The sequence below is a fragment of the Carcharhinus amblyrhynchos genome, chromosome 8 (genome assembly GCF_965287045.1).
Source record: "Carcharhinus amblyrhynchos chromosome 8, sCarAmb.v2.hapA, whole genome shotgun sequence".
NCBI classification, from domain to species: Eukaryota; Metazoa; Chordata; class Chondrichthyes; order Carcharhiniformes; family Carcharhinidae; genus Carcharhinus; species Carcharhinus amblyrhynchos.
The window spans coordinates 80,122,994-80,133,396 of NC_137331.1; the positions used below are offsets into that span (position 1 = coordinate 80,122,994).

A 10,403-nucleotide genomic window follows, 5' to 3' on the forward strand; every position below is an offset into this window, starting at 1 on the left:
TTTTACCAGCAGCAGGAACGTTAGTAAGGCATACAGTTACCCAAGGCTGGAATCAAACCCAAGTCTCTGACACTGCAAAGCAGCAGTGCTTACCACTATGCCACCATGCCACCCCACAAACGTAACATGATCTGTAACTTAAAGTCCCTTGTTCCAACTAGGAAGAACATGAGTACTCAACACAACTTGCTTTCAGTTTGGACTTAAGATATGAAGGAAAAAATACATTTTGCAAAATGTTGACCATGCAAAAGAAATGTTGAAATCAGCTCCAGTAACTCATTGAGAGTACTCTCCTCACAATCAGGATGACAAAGTCTGATACTGATTCCAATTTGTTATAATAAATTCACATATAATGGACATAATTGTTATGGAGCAAGGGACTTTTGTGACATCTTGCCTTCTGCGTATCTTTTTGCCTGCATCATCTTTGTATCTATTAATAGTTAAGAAAAATTCAGCAATGTAAGTCAAACCTATCTGTTTTTAACTATTTCTCCTCTTGTGGCCATGACCACCGCTGCCTCTCAGAATGCCATTATTACTGCTCCTTCATAAACTATTAAATCACTACCTTTCCTGTTCCAGGTTAAATTCTACCAAAATCACTTTGACTAAGCATTACATTAATTGCTAACAATGCAATTACAATGATGATTGTTTACCCCCGCCCCCCACCAACCCCCACCCTCTAACTTATCTTCTCTTAGCCCTCCCCATCTGAAAAATGGACAATCCATCATCCAAGATTTCACTCCAATGGGCATGCAGGAGTTCTATATGAAAACTTGACAGGCCATCACAACCCAAACTGCTTCTGTCCTCACCTGGATCTAAACATACACTTCCAGCAGTGATCAGTGAAGAGTAAAGGTCAGGTATAGCACCAACACTGTCCTGCCTAACCTTGGCTAAATGAACACAGATCAGAAATCGAGTATGTGACCTTTTTGGTTTGCATGACTGAACACCGCACAACCCATTCAGTGCATTTATCCACTGAACTTCCAGGAAGCCCATTGAAATGGTGTTGATATCAACCTGTTGGAGATTCTAATGAAATATCCTCAAATTATAAATGCCCAGATGTTCAAAAAAGTTACTTTGAAATGCTGGCTGAAAATGTGCCAGATGAGCAGACACTATCGTTACCATCATGTTGAACGCACAAGTCTTCAGGCAGGATTTTCCAGACTTCCCTGCTGGTGGCATCTTTTGGTGCTGCAGAAAGTGACGCCTGTGGCGGGTGCCTTGGTGGCAGAACGGGTGAACCACACAAAACACCATAGACATTGGGGAGGGTGAGGGAAGGATTTTCTGCTCTCGTTCTTTTTGGATGGTTTGGTGACGGGAGCAGAGGCCAAAATTGCATTTCATGCTGACATAAAAGCGTGGCATGATTGTCCCCACCCCCTGCCAGTGATGTAAGGAGAATCCAGATCTTCAACGTCAAGAACATCTTTCTAATATCTTTATATATAATCAAGCCTGTACGCCTAATCATGCACCGCCACCCTCACCCCACCCCCACCACCCCCGCTACCCCCGGTAAGTGAATTGGCACGGAGGCACAGTAGTTAGCACTGCTGCCTTACAGCACCAGGTACCTGGGTTCCATTCACAGCTTGAGTCACTGATTATGTGGAGTCTTGACATTCTCTCTGCATGGGTTTCCTCCCACAGTCCAAAGATATGCAAGTTAGGTGAATTGACCATTCTAAATTCTCCTTCCGTGCACCCGAATTGGCACTGGAATGTGGTGACTAGGCAATTTGCACATTAACTTCATTGCAGTGTGAATGAAAGCCGACTTGTGACAAATAAACAAACTTTAAACTTTAAATCAGAAAATCCATTCACGTTGGCATGAGGGTAGACCGATGTGAATTACAACTGGTCTCTCAAGGTGTGCATCCGGTGGGCAGACCGCCCAGAGGAGCTCAGGTGAGTGCATTGCTCAGGGTGGAGAGAGCTATGTCCAGGCACTGCAAGAGGAAGTGTGTAGGCAGTGGTGGGATCGTAGTTGCATGAAGAGGTAGGAGGGTAAGATTTGGGGAGGATCCTCATAGATCCTCATAGTGAACTTTTGTGCACTGGGACAGACTTTTATAAGGGGCCCCGATCCTTAAGTTGCTGGCGAGGTGACTTAAATCAGGGCACACTTCACCATCTTAATGGAGCGTGACCTGCCTCTTGAAGTTTTTTCCCTTATGTTCCCAACAATATGGCAGAGAAAACCTCAATGCTGCTTTTTCCACCTGCTGTCATTCTGCCAAATACAGGTAACGTTCCGTCTATGGACAGGTCCAGGAATATCCCGTCGGTGGCCTATGGCATGCAACCTTTGCCACCAAAAACATGCGAGGGGGGATGGAGAGGGGCAGAAAACCCCATCCTATATTTGCTGTATTATTACATGTAAAAAGTAACAGAGGATAATCTTTTCTATTAAGTCCGAAGTTGGGTCCCAAGGAAAATGATGTGACCTGCAGGTACAATAAACTTTCTATATTCTGCCCATGTCCAACATTTTATTTTGCTACACCATGTCTCAATCTTATGAAAAAATACTCTCAAGATGAAGTCTATCAACAATAACAGAAAACAACTGGAGACCAACATCCTTTCTATAAGGTGTATTGTTTTTATTTAGTGTCATGGAGCTTGCTGTTAAGTACTTCAGGTCCCTTGGTACAAGTGCAGTGGATAGGTTTATTCCCTTTATAGACACTTCAGGTACAATTATCCATTTGAACCACTATTATATCCGCAAGGTACACTCTGTCATTAAATTTGAGGTCACCTTTAAGAGCTAAGTTTATTTTTGTGATGCAAGTTGTTACAACCTGTTGCCTGAATGTTGCTGGAAATAAATTGAATTGTAACTTTCTCTCTGCAGATGTTGATTACCCTCTGTTGTTCGTTGCAATATTTTTATTTTAGATTTACATCTGCAATTTTTCTCTTGATTTATGCTGACATACAATCCAATATTGGAGCTGTCCTCACTGCTGCGGCCTGGTGGAGAGTAGTGTGGGGAAGGGAGCAATGTGGAAGAGGAGCTAGGGCACTGGCTGGAAGGCCTAAAGAGGGTCTGCTGGTAAGAAAGACTGTGAAAGGTTTAACTGATGCCCTCCAGGTTGTGAAAGATGCAATAGATGCCATGATGCACAATACCCTCTGCGGACTGTACTGCTGGAGTTCAACTGAGTAGTCCAGGCACTGGAACCTCATTCTCAACAACCAGATGGCCTGCTTCACCAAAGCACGAGTAGCAGTATGAGCCTCTTTGCATCTGGTCTTAGCTGCAATGATGGCCTCTGCAATGATGTCATCAATTACATCCTCAGTGATTATCCCCTGTCACAGGGGAGCTGACCCTGCAGCCACTGTGGACTCTCAAAAAGGATGAGGATCTGTGTGTCTCAGTGTGCATGAGTCATGCACATTCCCCGGGAACCTAGCACACATCTAGAGGATTTGTTTTGGGTGTTTGCAAACCAGCTGAACATTTAGGGAGTGGAAGCCCTTGTGGTTGACAAACTGCACTTCTTGATGCATGGAGATCAAAGCGCCACGTGAGTGCAGTCAACGGCATCCTGCATCAGTGGAAAACCAGAAATCTAGGCAAATCCCATTGCTCTTGTATCCCAGCTAGCTCATCACGGTTGGAATTGGTGAAACTGTGTGCCATCATGAAGAGTGCATCCATCACTTTCGGGATGCATTTATGAGTGGAGGCTTGCGAGATGTTACAAAGGCCATAGAAACATTAAACTATAGAAGATAGGGGCAGGAGGAGGTCATTTGGCCCTTCAAGCCTCTCCACCATTCATCATGATCATGGAAGATTGTCCAATTCAATAGCCTAATCCTGCTTTCTCCACATAACTTTTGAGCCCATTCGGCCCACTTGCTATATCTAGCTGCCTCCTGAATACATTCAATGTTTTGGTATCAACTACTTCCTGTGGTAATGAATTCCACAGGCTCACCACTCTTTGGGTGAAAAAATGTCTCCTCACCTCCATCCTAAATGGTCTACTCTGAATGCTCAGACTGTGACCCCTGGTTCTGGACTCCCCCACCATCGGAAACATCCTCCCTGCATCTACCTTGTCTAGCCCTCCAGCAGCTTCACCAGATTCTCCCCTCTTTTCCTCTGCAGCTCCAGCAGATTGAGTTTGGCACTCATCCGAGGCCCATCATCAGGCTGCATACAGCATGGATCCAACAGCTCCCTGACTGTCAGTGGCCTGGCCTCTCAAGGCCACCACTAGTGAGTTTTGAGGAGCTCACCAGGGTCTGAGGTGAGTTTTGAAGAGCTCACCAGTGTATCCACTGAGGTGACTGTATCTGTGCTGGTGCTAGGAATAGGTGAAAGAAGAGACATTGGGACTATTGTCCTCAATGGAAGTCTGGGGAGGGTCACTTTGGCAGGCTGCTCATGTCTCTCTGTGGTAGTCACAACTGCAAAAGGAAAACAGAAACATTTAGCTGAGGCAATATTGATTTTATTCTCGGCGTACAAGTTGAATTCGGCTTTTGGAAGAATTTTTTGAAGCTTCAGAGATTGACTTACAGGCTGCAATCCATGGTAGGCTTTGGGTTATGCTTTTCCATCAATGGGAAAACATTGTTGTCCATGTGGCCGAAATTGGAAAAAATACATTCTCTAAATGTTTTGCATAGTCTAGTAAATCCAAACAATACTTTATTCGAGGAGCATGATGCTTATACAAAAGGCATCCGATGAGATTTTTAGTCATCCACAAATATACTGTGCAATTATATAAATAATGTAAAAATGAATCATTGCATTCCTTGTGCATCATGGCAAAAGATACACAACGCTTATTTATCCGAACTAATTAAATGCTTTCTCTTAAAGAAAAATCTCCTGTAAAATCTCCAATTTGATGATGTGTAGAGTAAATTATTTGGATAGGGAACTCTAAAATGATAGAAAGATCTTTTTTCTTCATCCTTTGCAAATTAGAAATGGCAATTAATTACTTGCAACACTGACTTATTATTGACCAGGAGTTATTCAATTCTCTGCTCTCACCAATATATGCTTTTCTAAAACCGAAGAAATTTCCAACTTATCCATTATTCTTTTTTATCAAATTGTTTCTCCGCATCAATGTCTTTCTTGTTAGATATTTGTATTTGCTTTCTCAGAGACAGAGGATGGGGAATTTTTCCCAATTATTTCAGGTGCTGAAGAGTCTCCAAGGTGGCCATAATGGAGACTTAAATTGAAATGTCAATTTAGTCCATGGTGATATCTTGATAAAGAAGTAAAAACCCATGCTTGGAACAGCCACCAGCATGATCTTTAAAATGCTAATTGTCGCTTGTATTGCCAGTAATGCTCATTAAAGAGACTTAATATTGGTGGCTTAAGCTTAACCTAATGCCCTCTACTAACAGTGCCCTGCTGATTTGGGAGCAAACTAGCTGTTGCAGAGGATTTCTAACACTATTTAAAGATGTTTCTGCTTTTACTTTTCACCTATTACTGGGGGTTTGAACAGCATCTTTTTAACAAAAGTACTGTAGATGCTGGAAAACCAAAATAAAAACAGAAAATGCTGGAAATACTGAGCAGGTTTGGTTGCTTCTGTGTAGAGTTTACATTTCAGGTTGTGACCCTTCATAAGATTATTTCAGAATTTTAAACTAATCCACAAAAATATTATTATAATTATAGCAAAATGGGAGGTGCATTCTTAAAGATAAAGGCTAAATGCTGACCCAGCCAAATAATATTAGGTAGCCCCCTAACTGAGCACAGGGATTGTGATGCGTGATTCATCTCTGACTGCTGTTTAAATTGAAGCGGGTATGTAACCTTCAGTGTCATCAGAGACAGTTCAATTCCCAACACCTCCACCACACAGCTACAAACAATCTTTATCAAAGAGGACTCATGCCTAGCATTCATATGCTCCACCTTACATTCACATATTTAATATTGCTGCAAGCCTCACAGTCACTTCTCACAACTTGCGCACACCGACAGATGTTCTACCATGATACCACATCGCCCAAAGCACATCACACAACATTCACTGACTCACTTACCTCTGTCTTAGAAAGACAAGGTGGCAGACAGGCAGAGGAAGGAGCTAAGCAGAACTAGACAGGTGTTCCTGCATATCCTTACCCCATGGAGAAGATAGTGTTGATCATTATTGGAATGACCATTGCTGAGCCTGCGGTCAGTGGCAAGATTAAACACATTGATGATGATGGTATATTCATAGCTAATCCACCTTCTCACATCCTCAATTACCCTTCATCCTACAATCTCTTCCAATTTACAACCTTCAGATGATGTAACCATTGACCTCTTACTTCCTCTTTCCCTTCACTTTAACCCCACTCTTGTGTCTTTTATCTTTCCAATATCCAACTGCAGCTTGGCCAGGCAGTGGAGAAGAACCGAAAAGAGAATGATGAAGAGATATTCTCGATTCATCTCACACTTGTATACACCAGCTCAGATATTGACACTTGCACACCTTAGTGTATAGAATACACTGAAGATAAAAAGAGAGTATTGGCTGGAGAGTGGGGCCCCAAAATGGCAGCATGAGTTTAGTGTTATAGTGCATATAAATGTTATACAATATATATAAATGTTATATACATTTATTGGAACGCTTAACAATGAACATTGACAGTCAATGAGACGTCAAATCCATGCCTAATGTCGACACCCAGTAGCGGCCTTTGGGTATTGATGAAAAAAGAGCACCATGGCTGGTCTGGAGAAACTTAGGCCACAGTTTTTGGGATCAGCTAATTCAGCAGGGACGGGATCTAATGTGAAAGTTTCCTGGTCAGCGAATCTGTGCCACACCATTTGGTGTGTTTACTGATTGGGCACATCAGAAGTGTAGATCAACGGGGCTAAGTTGGAGATTGTCCTGAATATCAGATTTTATTTTTGTACATTCTGTTTGCAATGTCAGACTCAGAGCTGATCCCTTGAGACAAAAATGATTTTACTGTCCCACTGCACGCAGATTCATTTTAAAATATTAACTATGGTGATCAGTTAAGTTATAAGTTGGCAGAAGGGTACCACTTATGCCAGGTGGAAGAACTATGCATTATATAAGTATAAATAAAAATGATTAAAATTAATAGCAGGAGTAGTTAAAGATTAATCCTGGCTCTTTCAGGAAGACTCGCTTAATCCATGTTACGAATCAATTCTGGAGATTCCAGTTTTGGAAGTGTGATACTGTCATCTTGTGGTCTAAAATGGTATTGCATGTATCATTTGCACAGAAACAGAGGGTGGCACATTACTCACCGCTACCTCACAGTACCAGAGACGTGGATTCAATGGATAACTGTCTATGCGGAGTCTGCACATTCTCCCCATGTCTGCATGGTTTCCTCTGGGTGCTCCAGTTTCCTCCCACAGTCCAAGGTTGTGCAGGTTAGGTTGGTTGGCCATGCTAAATTGCCCCTTAACGTCTGGGGGAATTAGCAGGGTAAATAAGTGTGGTTACAGCGATAGGTCCTGGGCAGAATTATGGGCCAAATGGCTTCTTTCTGCACTATAGGAATTCTATGATTTATGTTACTGGATTGTGAGCTATGCAGGGCTGTTGGCAATATGCAAGGTTTTGAACTATAGAAAGCACAGATTTCTTTCACAGCTGGTCTTTTCCCTAATCTAGTTTATGAAAGACAAGCAAACTATTTACATTCTGCATCAAGATTTAAGGTGGCGCAGTGGCGCAGTGGTTAGCACTGCTGCCTCACAACACCAGGGACCAGCGTTCAGTTCCAGCCTTGGGTAACTGTATGTGTTGGTTTGCTCTGGTTTCTTCCCACCATCCAAAGATATGCAAGTTAAGTGGATTGGCCATGCTAAATTGCCCCTTAGTGCCCAAAGATTTATAAGTTTGCTGGGTTAGCCATGGTACATGTGAAAGAATGACCTGCATTTATATAATCCCTTTCATGATCCCAGGACATCCTAAATGATTTTAAAGCAAATAAATTACTTTGAGCGTTGTCACTTTTGTAATGTAGGAAATGCAACAAGCAACTTGTGTACTGCAAGCTCCCAGAAACAGCAATGTGATAATGATGGGATAATGGGTGGAATTTAATTGAGTCCAATGGAATGGGGAATGAGGTGGGGAGGGGTCATGGAATCACATGGACAGTGCTACATCAAAATCCCTACGCCAGAAACTCTAGGCTGCATTAGAGCAGTGGGAAGACAGCAAACTGATGATACCTTATGGAAGTAGTGGCAGGCCAATTGAGCCAGAAGTACCTATGGCGCATTTGCCCCATTTTATCAACTGCTCAAAGGTAGAATGATTTGGCAGTTGTCTCTGGAGTGCCAGGAGGCATTTGAAGAAGAGATGGAAGAACTGACTCTTGATGGCATTTTGTCCTACTAAGATCCACAGGTTAGTGTGTGATGTCTCACCACAGGATTAATTGTGGTGTTTTCTCATATAATGGAAGACAGAATGGAAAGACCTGCAGTATATGCTTCGTGTATGAACAAATTCAGGGCAAAATTAATCCCAACTTGAGAAAGAGGCATCTGTAATCGTCTGCATCTGCAAACCTCCATGAGTACCTGTTTGGTAGAAAATTCAACCTGCTGACTGATCACCATGTCCTTACTATAATATCTGGTTCAAAAAGGGAAGTACCTTCCCTAGGGGATCACAGGGCTTCAGAGATGGGTGTTGATCTTGATGCCCATCAGTACAATATTAAATAATACAAGTCAGCAGGGGTCCGATTTTACCAGTTGGAGCCGAAGGGTCAGATCCAGGTGTAATATGGATCCGAGCCTGGAATCCTTGTTCCAGTGCACCTCTACACTTCTTGCCGGCTCCAATCTGATCTGTGCTATGGGCAGGGCTTAGCGCTGCCAGACCGTTCAGATCTCTGAACTGCACATACGCAGTTTGAAAAAAATTGGAGGCAGCGCACCCGGACCGCTGGGCTGTGGCAGTTTGTGCCTTCTGGAAGATTGCTTCCTGCTGTGTGTCCTGTGTCAGCGTACCCAGGTGGAACAATTCCAAGGAATTGGAAGGCAGGTCTATGCCAGGCTGTATCCTGTTTTGGTGGTTCGACCTGATGGGTCCACTATCAATATCCAATACAAGGAGCCTAAAAAAATTAATATGATGCCAGTCGATGTTTCTTTTCTGCCAGAAGCTGAAAGGAAAGAAAGATTGCGCAAACGTGTTCCCAAAAGAGCTGGAACAAAAGAGGAGCAATTTGAAGGTGAATTTAAAGTTGACTGTTAATAACAAATTCTGGACAAAGAAATAGTCTTCAAAATTTTGGATTTTAGAAACAACCATCACTGGACTACTTACTGATGTTGACATCAGTGGAACTTTGACAAATGCACATATGATTGTGATGTCATTAATAAGTTGTGTTTTTAATTTATGATCAACTCAATTTACTTTATTAAAATGTGTTTCTACAGGAAGGATATAGGGAATGACTTACATGGCTTAAATGCAAGAAGAAAATGCCTTGAATGTTAATTAGAGACTACCCATTCACATTAATTCTGTGCCTCCTGTTCCTGACTACATTTGTGTGGATTTGACTTACGTATATTTAGTTGTTTGTGTGATGTGTCATTAAAACCAGTTGCAGAAAAAAAGCAGAAAGCGGAGAGAGTAGATGTCTGACACAGATCATCCTCCGGGGGGTGGGTGGGCGGGAGGCGCGCAGGAGGGGGCGCAGACGGGTCTCTGGTTGAGGGGGGAAGAGGGGGCTCAGCTGATTGGGGGGGGTACAGGGGGGTCCACTGCCACTCGCCGGGCGATCCCTCCTCCCCACCGGAGGAATGAATCCCTCCTCCCAGGGTGGACGTGCGGCCATGCCATCCCACCAAACCTTCAGGATCAAGTGATTCCTCACTAAGAAGATGAAGCAGAACTGGCCGATTCCACAGTGGATCCACATGAAAACCGGCAGCAAGATCAGGGACAGCTCCAAGAGGAGACACTGGAGAAGGACAAAGCTGGGCCTGTAAAGCGATATACCATCACTGGTACACTACCAGCCACAGGTTACTTTTCCCTGCAGGGGTAAGAAAGCGGGAGTGTTGGCTGTGGCTGGTCGCGTACCAGTGATGGTGTATCCCTTTACAGGCCCAGCAGAAGAAGATGGCAGAGATGCACTTTTACACTTGCGCTCATTATGAATGCTCGGCTGAGTTCCACCACTTCCAAATGTAAAGCTTTGCAGTGGTCTGTTAGGTAGAGTAAAACGAAGCGAATACCTTGCTTTATTTACACTTAGTCATAGCAAGTTATTCTTTCTGTTATCTATTTTGTCAATGCCCGTATGTCTATTTGGACAAGATTAAGAGGTGTGAG

At 43.1% G+C, this 10,403-nt stretch overlaps 1 pseudogene; it reads left to right on the forward strand.

Annotated features, from left to right (window-relative positions):
• The first annotated feature begins 9,901 nt into the window (after positions 1-9,901).
• On the forward strand, positions 9,902-10,057 carry LOC145347049 (large ribosomal subunit protein eL39-like; annotated as a pseudogene).
• Positions 10,058-10,403: the final 346 nt, after the last annotated feature.